This window comes from Panthera tigris, chromosome B3 (assembly GCF_018350195.1).
Source record: "Panthera tigris isolate Pti1 chromosome B3, P.tigris_Pti1_mat1.1, whole genome shotgun sequence".
NCBI classification, from domain to species: Eukaryota; Metazoa; Chordata; class Mammalia; order Carnivora; family Felidae; genus Panthera; species Panthera tigris.
In genome coordinates, this window is record NC_056665.1 from 4,636,486 (window position 1) to 4,651,812 (window position 15,327).

A 15,327-nucleotide genomic window follows, 5' to 3' on the forward strand; every position below is an offset into this window, starting at 1 on the left:
CCTGGGTGGCTCAGTTGGTTGGGCTTCCGACTTCAGCTCAGGTCATGATCTCTCAGTCTGTGAGTTCGAGCCCTGCGTTGGGCTCTGTGCCGAACGAAAGCTCAGAGGCTAGAGCCTGCTTCGGGTTCTGTGTCTTCCTCTCTTTCTGCCCACCACCCTTGCACTCTGTCTCTCACCCTCTCTCAAAAATTAAATAAACATTAAAAAAAAATTTTTTTTTAAGCACCATTTGGTAACCATCATGGTAACGAATGTTTTAGGCAAAAATCATCAGTGGATGATAAAACTAGGTGGTGAAAGTTTAGTGAGAAAAAGGATATTTACATAGCCTCAAAACATCTGCCCACAAGATATTCATTGATTTCCAAGGTTAAGACGGTGAGGTAACCCAGAAGACACCGTCTTAATCAAGGAATCACAGTGAACAGCACCAGGAATGGGAAAAGGGACATAAGGTACCTGATTCATGTTGCACTAAGAAGGTCGCAACATCACGTCTCTGGTATTCCTGCCCCAAATGTGTAACCTAAATCTATCATGAGAGAACAGCACATAAAACTAAAATAGAGAAAATTCTGCAAGTCACCGGCTTGTACTCCTCAAAAATGTCTGATCCCAACAGACAACACCAAAGGGATGTCCTCAGATTAGAGACTAAAGAGACATGACAATTTCATGGGTGATCTTGGATTGGATCCTAGATTACAAAATAATAATTTCTATTTGGCTTATAAGGGAAATGAGTGGGACAATTGGTGAAATTTGAGTAAGTTTTGTAGATTAGGTAACAGTACTATAACGATATTAATTTCATGATTTTGATATCACTATTGATTATAGAAAATGTCCTTGTGTTGAGGAAATACATGCTCAAGTATTCAAGGGTAAAGGGGCATCCTGTCTGCAACTTACTTTCAAATGGTTCCAAAAAAGATAATTATAATACGGATACAGATAGAGAATAAACGATATTTGCACACAGTAAAATGTTAACATTTGTGCAACCTATGTGAAGGGTACCAGGAATTCTTTGTACTACATTTTTTTCGACCTTTCTGTAAGTCTGAAATTATTTCAAAATTTAAAAATGTTTTTTTTTTTTTTGTTTAAGCCCCAAACTGAGAAGTACAAGGAGAAAGCAGCCAAAACCACAACTGTCGGGGAGGACTTCAAAACGCCACTCTCCTTCTTTGGCAGACCGGGCACGTACAGAATAAACACAGACAGGATTTGGAAGATTAATAAGCTTAATTTAACTGATATGCTTAGAACTTTGTACCTGAGAGAGACTCTGTATTATTTGCAAATGACTGTGGACATTTAAATAAAGAGGCAACATTGAGCCTCCTTCTTGGACTCATTCCTGACTTTGACAGTGGCTCTATTTCTGGTGCGAATCACCACAGCCCCTGATGAGTGCCAGGGGAGAGGGGCTAAGAGAATCCCAGCCACAAAGACCCTAAAGAACCACCCCCTACACTCATCCTTCCAAAGACCCAAGAGCTTCTCAAAAATGTTTTATTATGAAAGTTTACAAACATACACAAAAGAAGTATAAAGTATAGTATAAAGAAGTTCCATACGCCCATCACCCAGATTCAGTTATTATAATTTTGACATACTTGCTACATTGTGTCCTGGGGGGGGGGGGGAGGGGGCTAGAGGTTTGTTTTTTGTTTTTTTTTTTTTAGCTTCTGAACGGTTTCCTTGTCAAACAGTTGGGAAGAATTACTGGTTTAGGAAAAAGCCCCATGCCTGGGTGGCTCAGTTGGTTAAGCATCCGACTTCAACTCAGGTCATGATCTCCCGGTTCAAGGAGATAGTAAGGGTTCAAGCCCTTCATCAGGCTCTGTGCAGACAGCTCAGAGCCTGGAGATGTTTTGGATTCTGCTTCTTCCTCTCTCTCTACCACTCCCTTGCGCGCTCTTGCTCGTTCGTGCTCTCTCTCTCTCTCTCAAAAATAAATAAAACAGGGGCGCCTGGGTGGCTCAGTCGGTTGAGCGTGCGACTTCGGCTCAGGTCATGATCTCACAGCTCGTGAGTTCGAGCCCCGCGTCGGGCTCTGTGCTGACAGCTCGGAGCCTGGAGCCTGCTTCGGATTCTGTGTCTCCCTCTCTCTCTGCCCCTAACCCACTCGCATTCTGTCTCTGTCTCTCTCAAAAATAAATAAACATTCAAAAATAAATAAAACATTAAAAAAAAGTTTTTTTTTAAACAAAAAAGTCCCAAATCATTACAGCTTTTATTGCATCTTTAAAAGATCACAAATAACGGGGATTAAGGAGGGCACCTGTTGTGAGGAGCACCGGGTGCTGTATTGAAGTGTCGAATCACTGAATTCTATACCTGAAGCTAACATTACACTAATATTAACTAACTGGAATTTAAATTAAAACTTAGAAAGAAAACAAAAACAAACAAACAAAAAAGAGGAGGCAACTGGAGATTTTATGCTTTGTCTGCCATTTTCAACCTATATACTTAAAATAAATGCACAATGAAAAAAAGTTTTTAATAAATTAATATCATAAACAGGTTTGAAAGATCATCCAGCATCTTGCTCTTTCTGCAGCTGGACAACTTAGATCTTACTCATCAGCCTGCTGAACTGTTCCTTTTTCAGAACCATAGACGCTACCTCCAAATTTTCTGATATCCTTGTCTTTAACTGTTGTGGCTGGCTGAATCAAAGCAGCAAACAAGTTCAATGTCATTTCCTTCAAGAATTAATTTAACTCATCTTCCTGGGCTTGAGATACCGAATAAGCAACACCTGGCATCATCCAAACCCTACGGATGTATTTTCCACCCAAGAAATTTCAGATTTCAACCAGAAAACCATTCTCCCAAATAACAACGCTGATGGGGTAGTGAGCATCTCCGGACCTCTTGTAACAGAAGCCCCGGGAAATGCCCTCGATCACGTGCTGTACATGACGACAGACAGAAAATAACTGGCTACTGTTCACACTATCTCCCCATCACCTGTCAACTCGGAGCCTCTTCTTCTTTCCAAGGTGAATGAATTCTACTCTACACTGATATGACTGAAGTCCCTTCCCAGGGTTCCAATAACAGTGCATCCCTTCAGAGTGATGGCAACATTTTCTGGAATGTAGACAGTCAGCTGAGAAGGGTCTTCCTTCTCGCAGGAGAGGCGGCAAAGAGAGTGCTATAGTATTTTAAAGCAACCCTCTAACATTTTTCACCCCGAAATAACTTATAGACTTTTCTTCTCAACCACAATTCCACTACAACTAACAAAATAAAATAAATTCCTTACTATCCTCTGTCCCCCATGCCAACTTCCCTGACACAAGAGCTCTGAACTCCCAAGTTCCTCACACCGAAACCTTCAACCCAGCACGGTGGATTCCTTGAACTTGCTTCCTGGGGAGGGCAGCCTCTTTAGACAAGGAAGCCGGGAGCCATGACCACACCCATACAAGCAATATGGCTTGTAGCCAAGCTACAAGGCTCTGGAAAGAGGACAACTTTCTAGGTGAAGCAAAAAAAGGAAAATCTCTTTTTTTTAAGTTTATTTATTTTTGAGAGAGAGAGTGAGAGAGTGAGTACAAGTGGGGGAGAGAAGGAGAGACAGAATCCCAAACAGGCTCCATGCCATCAGCGCAGAGCCCAATGTGGGGCCCGAACTCACAAACTGTGAGTGAGATCATGACCCGAGCTGAGATCAAGAGTCAGACACTTAACCTACCAAGCCATCCAGGTGCACCAGGAAAATCGCTTTTAAACATAAAGAAAAATATTACCATTATAGGGGCAAAGAGTAAATACCCTATCATAAAGGGTACTTACATCTCAAAATAAAAACGATCACAGAATATAAAGAGTTGGCAAAGAAAATATCAACTCCAAAATACACATGAAAAAATTCAATCTTACTAGTAATCAAGTAAGTATTCAAATAATGACTTGCTATTTGTCATGTAAATTAGCAAAAATTTTTGGAAAAAAAATTCAACAAAAGCAAAAAATTGTCTCTTTAAGTGGGTAACAAGCTTTCTGGACCATAACTTGTCATATGTTCCCAAATCTTTATTTTTTCCCAGGAACCGTCCTAAAACAAAGTCATAAAAAGTGTACACATAATTATATAAATAAAGACTTCACAGCAATTAAGACTTGTTTCTAATGTCAAGAAAGACTTGGGGCAGGGGTGTCGGGCGAGAGGTGCTAACCATCTAACAGTAAGAGACTGGTTAAATAAAATCATGGCATGTCTCAAAACGGAAATTTACTAGAGACAGTCGCTGCTTAAAGTGGGGCCCGGGGACCAAGTGTTATTGGCCCACAATGAAAGAAAGAGTTTAAGCCAGAGTGTGAATTAACCACAAAAAATTTTAAACAGCAAGATATTCACAATTCAGAAATCAGCCCGGTGATTTACATCTGTCGTAAACACCTCCTCTTGTCCGCCACCTCCGCCAACAGCCTGGCCGCTCAACTCCCTCAAATGGCACCACGACAGATTCCACCTCCAGAACACAGCCCAGGCTTGCCCACGCCCCTCCGCGCCTACGGCTACCACCGAGCACGCACCGATGAGCCCTCTCCGACTGGACAGCGGCGGAAGCCTGGTTAGGCCGCCGCTCCTCCGGTGCCCCTGCAATCCACTTTCCCCGGGTAGCCCAAGCGATTTTACTGCCAGCTTTATGGAGATATAAACCAAGGTCATCATTTTGAAATGCCCATCAAACCACGCCTGTTCAAGATATGTTGTAAACGTATTTAAAATCTTAATGAAAGCAGCAATCTTCTGGAAATAAATTGATAAAAGGAGACTAAAACCAGAAGAGGTCAACAACCATAGAAGAAACTGAAAATTTTAAGGAATGAGGGGTAAAAGAGGTTCTGCGCCGCGGCAGGGATTTTTAGATGCTTACCCATATCTGGTTCTCCTCTCTTTCTTGACACACTGGAGGGTTACCCTTCCCAGCCCTTACGGGTAGGCCTCTGACTAGTCCTAACGGACTATGAGCTGAAGTGATGCGTCACTGAGGCATTTCACTGATGGAGTGTGAGCCCCCCAGGACGTTTTGCCCCCACACCACGGCAAACCCTGAAACCGGGTGCTGAGATGATAGTATCACAAGATGATGAAGACTGAGGTTTCAATTTTCAAACCCCTTTAATATTTTTCTATGCAACTGTTCTTGAAATTAGACCTATACGGTAACAATTATCTGTGTCGATCACTTAAATACATTAAATATTTTCTTTGTCAAATACTTGAAAATAATCTGATCAACTGCTGACACAATGATTATGATATTACACTAGAGTTGAGTAGAAACAATCCCATTTACTACCAAATGTTGACTGTATCTCACCCACACTTTGAAAAGCAAAACAAAAAACAAAACAAAAAAACAAAAAACTTTCTCCACATAATTTCCTTCCACTCGTCCTTTCATTGCATGTAAATGTCTGCTAAATCTTAATGGACAAAAACTAGAACTTTCTCACCAAAGTTAGAAACAACACACTGTTTTGTACTAAAAACAAAATACAACATTCTCTACTTTTTAACACTGTCCTGGAGACGCTATCCAATGGAACTAGATAAGAGACTGCTATGAGTGGTCTAAATTCACAAATAATAGAATACTTGGAAAACCCCAAAGAATTGATAAGGTATTACAAACCAGAGACTGAAAAGGTTATACAATAAACATATCAAAATCAATAGGCTTCATTTACAAAAGGGAGATTGTTAGAAAATACCACAGAAGAGAAAACCTTACTTACGAAAGCAAAATAATAAAATATTTAAACATAAGCTTAACAAGAACCTCTGAAGAAAGGTATAAAAACACTGCCCCCTAAAGCACAATAAATTTGAACAAACGGGAAGACATACCTTGATCTTGGGTACGAATATGCAACATCATGAAGATGTCAGTTCTCCCTGCACTGATTTAAAAATTTAACACGACCCCAATAAAAAATACCTTCAAGTTCTTTTCCAGAGCTAAACAAGCAGATTATAAAGTTCATCCGTAAAATAAATAAGAATAGCCAGAGAACCTTGAAAAGGGCAAGAAATGAGGGCTAGCCTTACCAGATATTTAAAAAGAATAGCAACGGCACACAATTAGAGACTAATGGAAAAGAACAGAAGAAAATCCATAAATGGACCCAACTTTGTATGAAATTTATCGTACGGGTAAGCATACCAAAACAGTAGGGGAAACAGACGTATTAGTAAATGGTACTGGGAATAATTCAGCAGCAATATGGAGGGGAAATGGATTTAGTCTGCACACACCAGCATTGTGTACGTGGGTAAATATTTAATATGCTGGGAATGAGGGAAACTTTCCCACTATGACTCAAACTCCAGACACAATAAGAAAAGTTACAGTCAGAATTACACAAAAATTTTGCAATTTGCATAACAAGACGCCTTAAGCAAAGTAAGAAGTAAAATGGGAAAAAAAATGAAAAAGGTTTGCAATAGAGAAAGGGCGTCCAAAAATGGAAGAAAAAGACGAGCCTCTGGAGAACTGTTCTAGCGGAACAGGAACAGATAATTCACAGAAAAAGGAATGTCAACAAGCCTTAAACATGTGGAGAGAGAGATGTCCATTCAATCTCAATCATTATATGAGAAATGTCTATAAAACATCCAAACTACAATGAGATACCAAAATCCTACACTGAGGCAAAACAGCAGGGAAATGGCCTAATACACTGCTTGTGAAAATGCCAAGTGGTACAACCCCTAAAGCGGGAGAATTCAGCAACACCCAGCAAAATTACATACACAGTTATACTTGAACCCAGCAATCCCATTTGTAGGAAGCTACCCAAAGGGTACACTGGAAAAAAAAAAAAAAAAAAAGGATTTATGCACAAGGCCATTTAATAGCAAATCTGAAAACAATCCGGTTGTTCGCCAGCATGGGCTGGTTGACTGAGCAAGGTGTGGTGGAGCACCCCCGTGGGGCGGAATGCCACGACAAAGAAGAGGAACTGAGTCAAACTACGACACGGATGAAGCTGGAAAACACTATGTTAAGAAAAAGAAGCCGGCACAAAAGGCCACAAAGTGTATGATTCCATTCAAATGAAATGTCCAGAATGGATAAACCCAGAGACAGAACGTAGACTCACATTTGCCAGAGGCTTGTGGCGGGGGGGGGGGGGGGGGGGGGGGGGGGGGGGTGCAGGGAGGGGGGTGGACAGAGGGAGTGGAGACCGCCTGCTAATGGCGACAGGGTGTCTTTGATGGTAATATCTAGTGTTAGACAAATAGTGGTCCTGGTTGCGCAACTTTGTGAATATACTAAGAAAACACTGAATTGTGCACTTCAAAGGGTAAGTAGATGAATTCTATCTCAATTCTTAAAGAGGAATTCCTGTCCGTTCAACTATGGAGTGATCTCCAGGTTCTACTTCTGAGTGAGAAAAGCAAGATAAAGAGGTGTATGTTTAGCGTGCTATTTATCTAAAAGGGGTACAATATCCGAACGACAAAACAGATTAAGTGCAAAAGACTGAAACCCATCAAAGATGTTAAAATCCTTCCGTTCACAAGGACTCTTAAAAAAAGAAAATTTAACTGGTCCCCTCTGAAGGATGCTAGAGAACCAACTCATTCTGGAAACTGGTAAATGAAGGGCAAGCAACAAGCATTTATCCTACCAATGCCATTCCAACTTTATCACGTAGTTAACGAGGGCAAGTTTCTCTTTAAAAAGTATTTCAGTACCGGGGAGCCTGCGTCGCTCGGTCAGTTAAGCCTCCGACTCTGGATTTCGGCTCAGGTCATGATCTCACCATTTGCGGGTTTGAGCCCCGAGTCGGGCACCACACTGACAACGAGGGGCCTGCTTGGGATTTTCTCTCTCCCTTGCTCTCTGCCCCTCCCCCATGCGTGGCCTATACACACACACACGCTCGCTCTCAAGATAAATAAACTTAAAAGAAAAAAGTATTACAGTGTTAAATGAGAAAGGAACGATGGAGTATTACCATTTGCATTAATGAATTAGAGATGCAATGATCATCACAAGATCTTGTGTGATCTCCTCCTTAACTGAGTGAGGGCAGATGTATATATACCAGTAAAATATGGCAGAACTGACCATACAGAAGTTTCCAGAGGAGGTCAGACGGGCACTGTAATCTGTCTTGGTGTGCAGGGTCACCTTCTCTGGGGGAAGCCGGCCACCATGTCCTGAGGATACTCGAGCAGCCCCTGCGAAGACTGCCCACATCAAGAGGAGCTGGCCCCCACCCCAAGGCCTCTGGCGCCCATTCGGCCGGCCATGGGAGCGAACCACCTTGGAAGTGAACCCTCTGGCCCGGCCAAGCCTCTGGATGATCGCAGCCCAAGCCAACACCCGGCTGCAACCTGACAAAAGACCATGAACCAGAACCACCAACCCCACCAGCTCTCAAATTCCTGACCCACGGAATTTTGGGGTGATTTTGTCATGCAACAAATACAACACCGTTTTCTCTCCTTTTATACGTGTTGTAAATTCTCCACAATAAAAACGGTCAGTCAGCTAATTACAGGTAGAATCCTTTCAGCAACTCCTTTGTTCCTGTCAGAGCAGACACTAGGTTAAACGGAGAGGGGAGAAGAGTGAATATAAAACTCACGCCTTTACACGTATCTCACAGTCTCTTAGGAAAAGAGTATCACAGGTTATCTCAATTCTCTCAAAAAAAACCTCTATCAGGTAGAATTCATTATTGCTATTTTGCAAGCAACAAAATCAAGAAAGGTGCCAGAGAAATGAGCAACTTCTCACAGTGGTTGAAGCAGGATACAGAAGTCTGTTCCTTCCACCGTACCTCAAAGCCTTTCTGACCTTGTAATTTCTCCATCGGGCCCATCAGAACCAAAGCTGCTGAGGTCCCGATCTGTGTGTTGTAGGTAAACACCACCCTCCATCACTCACAAAGCACCTCTCCGCTTCCCCTTCCTCACCAACACACACAGCGGCCGTTAGTGCGGCCCTAATGCCAAGCAGACAGGAATTGCTGAAGGAGGGAAAAGAAATGACAAGAGCTCGAAGCTCCAATTCACACCCCAGATTTCTGTGCCATCTGGACGGGACTGCTCTTCAGGAAACGATTATTGGAGTGGACAGTGGACCAGGTTCTCCAAATTTCTCTTTTCACCACTTATTTGTTTTCAAAGTTAAAGGGGGTGGGACGTGGGGTTCTACAAACCAATGTAATGCTACCATAGGTCTTTCCTTGTTCCCCAGGGTAAATCGAGTAATTGGGTATTGCAGAATCATTTATAAACGCAAAATTATTTTCCAAATATGTTCTTAAAAAGAAAGTCCTAATCTACTCTTTAGAGTCCAAAAGATACTCATATTAAAACCATTCTCTTTTTTTTAATTAAAACATTTTTTTTAAGTTTATTTTTGAGAGAGAGGGAAGGGAGAGAGACAGCGCGGCAAAGGGGCAGAGAGAGGGAGACAGAATACGAAGCAGGCTCCAGGCCCCGAGCTGTCAGCACAGAGCCCAGGGCGGAGCTCAAACCCTCGAACCGTGAGATCATGACCTGAGCAGAAGTCGGATGTTTAACTGACTGAGCCACCCAGGTGCCCCTAAAACCATTCGTTTTCAAAAAAGAAGGTAGAACCTTTCATTTTAGGAAACTACTATTTGTTAAGTGTTTACAGCTTTTTAGCCATTGAAGATTGGCTTAAATTATGAATATAAAACAATCTTGACAACTATGCCCCCCTTTTACAAATAAGACGCTTAGGCCCCAAGAGGTTATGGGACTCGCTAAAGGTCAGAAGGCAGGGAGTGGCGGGGCTGGGATTCGGACCCATACTGTCTGCCTCCAAAGCACATCTTCTGACCACTTTACACAAGAGGAAAACGCCCTACCAAAATCAGGCGACACCTAAAGCCTAAATGTAACTATATTGTCTTAAATTCTCCTTCTTTCTGGGTCCATCAGAGCACGGCTCTCGGCTTCCTGCTGTCAGGATAGAATGGAAAACGAGAACGTGCTACGTCCCCACATCTAGGTGAACAGGAGCAACCGAAGTGCAGAAAAAAATCAACAAAGAGGATATTGACGTTACTTTCAACGTTGTCTCTGAGCACGGTTCACAGGGGGGTGGGGAAGACAGCCAAGATTTCCACGCTAAGGAAAGAAAAAGGAAATAGGGACTCTGGAACTAACTTCCAGGACATATTTCTCAGGCTTAAAATAGGCCTGACCTTAGGATTGTCATGAGAAAAGCCAGAACAAATGAAGTCATCGTATATAAACTGTTTGTTCTCAAGGACATGACTAGTGGGCACACAGCGCAGAACTAGGTTAAGGGACACCGACTGATTAGCCAACATTGCTTTGCTGAGTTGTCCTACAGGTCACACTTGAAGGCTATTAAAGTCACTGATGGTCCACGCAACTTCAGAGGGGCTTCAAGTTCACCGCTCCTTCAAGCCCGCACTTCCCCAAACTGACTTGGAAAGGGGTAGAGAAAAAGGCCACCTCCCCCGAAGTCGGTCCACTCGGGAGCAGTGGATGCGGGCCCCCCGGGGTGGTCCCTACAGACACGGGCTGTCTCTGCAGCCCAGCCTCAGCCCTCCTGGAGCTTGCCTATCGGGAGGAGGCGATCGAACACGCACCAACACGTGAGATCTGAGCTCTGCTTCAAACAGGATGCCGCAGAGCACACAAGTGGGGACCTGGGACCCGCCTGTGTGGGGAGGGGAGGAAAACGGCCTCTCGGGGGAGACCCGAAGGAGGAACAGGAATCAAGTGCAAATGGAGTAAAAGAGTACTTGAGACTGAGGCCAAAGTCCACACCAGGTCTACCGACCAGAAGGGACACACACATTCACGAAAACCCTGGCTCAAATATAATACATCCTGAGGTTTTAATACAAATTTTTATTGGAAGTTAACATACTCACAAAAAAGAATATAAATCATAAGTATGAAGCTTGGTGAACTGTCACAAAACGAACCCACCCACATAACTACCATCCAGGTCAAGAAATAGAACATTACCAAACTTAGAAGCTCTTGTGCTTTCTCCAGATCACTATCCCGCCCTCTTCCCCTAAGGTCAGCACCATTCTGACTCCCAAAACCACACCTCGGCCTGATTTTGAACTTGGTATAAATCAAATAATAGAGCATGCAATCTTTTCTGTCTGGCTTCTTTCACTCAACACTTTGCTCGTGAAATCCATCCAGGCTGCCACACACAGCGATGCTTCTTCCATTTCTGTTGCCACAGAATATTCCATTATGTATTCCACAATATATATTCCATTACACGCCGATTCCACAATCCACTCTCCTTTTGATGGATCTGAGTTACTGCTGGTTTTGGCTATTGTGAGAAATAATGCTACGAACATGCTAGTACATGACTTCGGTGGACACGTGTACACTTTTCTGCTGGGTATACACCGAGGAGTAGAATTGGGGGAGACAACATGCCTATGTTCGACTTTAATAAATACTGCCAGACAGTTTTCCAAAGTAAGTTTACCAATTTACATTGTTACTAACAGCATATGACATTTGTTTCTTGTTTGGCTGGTTTTTGTCATAACAGACAAAATAATCTACCACAGTCCAGAGAAAATCTAAACTTTTGATGAAAACTGCTCATGAAAAAACACTGAGTCCTCTCCAGCCTGAAATCCCCACGTATGCTCCTTTACATAAATTTTATTATTTATCACCCCAAATTCCTAGGTTTTACCAAGGGTATGCTCTTAAGACAATGCATGCCATTAGAGAGATCTGTAACATCCTTATTTCCAGGTCACAGGAAACACACACACAGGAACAGTCTTTTGTGGGTCTGATCACAAAATACTCTATATCACCTACAGCCACCAATGGCTTTCTGACAGTCACTTTCAAAACAGGCTGAGTTTTTAGGTCACTTGTGGTATATTACAAGGTAGAGAGGAGAGAGCTAGAATGGTCTCCCTCCAGGTTGGCTGTTTAGACATCTCTGCCTGGTCACAAAGTAAAAACCGCACTTCACCCCCCCCCCCCACCCTTCCCCACTATGAACCTCCCCCGCCCTTAAACAACAAAGCATCATACACAAACAGAGACACCCCAGGAAGAACGAAGAAAAGGGGGCAGAAATTGTGTGAAGGACACTTCCTTCCTTTTTCTTTTTACAGGACTCAAAACCTGTCCCTCCCATGTGCCCATTGTCAAAACAGGACTCCTGAAGACAAAGGACAGGCTGGCCCGGGAGGAGGTTGGCTGGGCAGCGTCCTAGGCTCACTGAGGTGCTGCTCAGACAGGACAGCGGGAGAGGGGGGCTCCCTTCGGCAGGAAGAGCACGGCATCCCCAGCAAACAATGCTGGCAGACGGCGCTTCGGGGAGACTCAGCAGAAGGCGGATGGCTCGGCGGGCGAGGGCAGGATGGGGTGGGGCGGGGCGGGCCGAGGGTAGTAGCAGAAGACTGCGGTGGACGTGTCAGCGTGGGGAGGAAGTCCACGTCAGGTGGTAGGATCTCGTCCCTGGAACCTGGGATCGGCAAAGGAAAGAGCGGACGCCACGGAGGCCTCAGCCTGGGGAAACCAGGGCACTGGCAGGCAGCCAGCGTAGGACAGAGAGCGACAGCCGCAAGCGGCAGCGGGATTTAAGACGGGAACGTGTCCACAGCACCGAGGTCCAGGTATTACACACGGGGCTGAGTCCCAGAGTGTGGAACGAATGACTAATCTCCTCCAACGGACTTGGGGTCGGGGTGGGGGGTGTTCGCAGTGAGGAGGTGGGGTGTGGTGGGACGAATCTAACCAAGGTTCAAGGAGAAGGGCAGTGAGAGGGAGCCAGGCAGACCATTACAGGTACCAAGAGAATGAGACTGGACTTCTGAAGATAGACTAAAACAGATACGATTAACCAATGTTTCGCTGTCAAACACAGCAAATGTCACCTGGCTTCTGACCTCTTCCCGGGCCAGAGGCACAGGCACCGAGACTCCCGGGAAAGCCTCGCAAACGCCACAGCTGCCGGCGGCCAGGCCCCTCCGCCAGGGGCAGGCTGCTTCCAATGTCCCCACGGTCACGCCCGGCCACCTCAGGCCCTGAGACGCTCATCATCTAGCAAGTGCCACGGGCCACTCACATTCGTGAAGGATCCTGACCCCGAGCTCAGTCTACTCCACCGCAAATCCTACCATCATCCTGGACAACCTCACGGTTCATTTGGTGACACCACCGCCGTGTCACTGTTCTGTGCCTTCACTTGAACTGGGACTACGACCTGCAGCCCACCCCCCTCGCCCCAGGCACCAATGCATGGTCATACTCCTGACTTCATCTGGCAGAATGGACCGCAACTTCCCGATTCATCCCTTCTTTCTCCTAGCTGTTCGCGTTCATAACAACAATAACCATTATTAAGAAAAATATCGAATAATGGGCAACACTTAGGGGGTGTTTACCATGTGCTATGCACAATTCAGAGTGCTTGACACTATCAACCCATGTACACCTCACAGCACTCCGAAGAGATAGGTGCAATTATGCTTCTCGTTTACCGGATTTGAAATCTGAGGCTCAGAGAGGTGGAGTGATTTTCCGGGGTCCCACAGCTATAAACTGGCTATAAAGAGCTGCCATTTGAAAACAGGTGGTCTGGTACCACAGTATCCTCATGGGCTCTCATTTTGTTACATTTTATCAAATACACACAGAGAAAGCCCCCAGTCTCCCCTTTCAGTACCCCTGTGCTGACTTCTTTTATTTTATTTTAACATTTATTTATTATTGAGAGACAGAGAGAGACAGAGCATGAGCAGGGGAGGGGTGGAGACACAGAATGTGAAGCGGGCTCCAGGCTCCAAGCTGTCAGTACAGAGCCCGACAGGGGGCTCGAACCCACGCACCGTGAGACCACGCACCGTGAGACCACGCACCGTGAGACCACGCACCGTGAGATCACGCAATACCTGAGCCGAAGTCAGACGCTTAACCGACTGAGCCACCCAGGTGGCTCCTCCCCTGTGCTGACTTCTAACCGCGTAATGTCTTCACACGCGGCCGCCTCTGCAGCCTTCGCTACTACCACCAACGCCGCTGCGGGAGGGACCTGTGCTGAGCCACTCTACACCGTGCGCGTTTCAGCCCTGGATCTCCATCCCCTCTCGCGGAGCCCGCCTGCTGCCCGCGCCCCCGGCCCTCACCCTGGCTCCGGCATCTGCCCGCTGGGACCCACCGTGTCACGCCCACACGCCACGGAACAAAGGGCTCGCACACGTGGCAGAGCGGCACGTGCTGCCACGTGCTTCCTCTAGAGGCCCCCCCTCCCCCCACCGCTCTCTCCCCTCCTTCAAGGGGCGACTCCAAGTGTCCCCCTCACTGGCCGCTTCCCGACGCCCACCGCCCCCCTCCCCGCACACTTCCCGCCTCCTGTTGCGGGGCAACCCTGACATCATTTACCCTAAGCAACTTCAGAAGACAAGCGGGGGAGGGGAACAGCTACCTGTTACAAATGACAAATGGATTAATAACATCCTTAACTTTCTAAAAGTCCCATTCAAACAGAAAACCCTCCAATTCCCCAATACGAAATGGCCAAAGTTAACAGTATCCAAAAAAGAAACTACGAATGGTTGATAAACATCTGGGAAAAGACTGAACTCCATTTCTGATTAAATAAATGTAAATACAATTGGCCAAAGTTAAAAACTGATGATCCCACATCCTCCCAGACAGGCTGAATTTTAATTCCCGAATCAAATTAGCAGGGAGCCGGGCCCACTTACTTTGGCCCCACCCGAAGTCCACCGACAGCATTCTGCCCCCCACCCCCACCCCGGTGACAAACCACTCAGGGACACGCACCACCACGTTTCTTGTGGGAATGCTGCTGAGAGCCTTGTCCCTTAAGAAGGGCCCAGAAGAGTAATTTCCTTAGGCCTCAGGTCAGAAACGATACTTCTCTTGAGTCACTAGCTTATGTTAACCTCAGGAACTCTGGGGCTGTCTCTTATTTGTTAAGGCTGCAGAAGCTCAGAGTGTAACGTGGGACCCAACCCTGGGGACCAGGCAAGCCTCTGTGGCACGCACTGCCACATCGGACCCGACTCCTGACAACTGATGGGCCCACCCGTGGTGCTCCCTTGGCCCAGCTCCCTTCTCTGTTTATTTGTATCTTACTGTAAGCATTTGTTTTGAGAGAGAGGGAGAACAACCAGGGGGAGCCACCGGGGCGGGGGTAGAGTGGGAAGAGAGGGGGGGGAAAGAGAGAAAGAGAGAGATTCTTAAGAAGGCTCCATGCTCAGCGCAGAGCCAGCCCTACACAGGGTTCGATCTCATGACCGTGA

At 45.5% G+C, this 15,327-nt stretch overlaps 1 protein-coding gene across 4 annotated transcripts in view; it reads right to left on the bottom strand.

Annotated features, from left to right (window-relative positions):
- PDE8A (phosphodiesterase 8A) overlaps positions 1-15,327 on the bottom strand; it is a 155,671-nt gene that overhangs the window by 113,385 nt on the left and 26,959 nt on the right. The gene's annotated exons all lie outside the window — the stretch shown is intronic.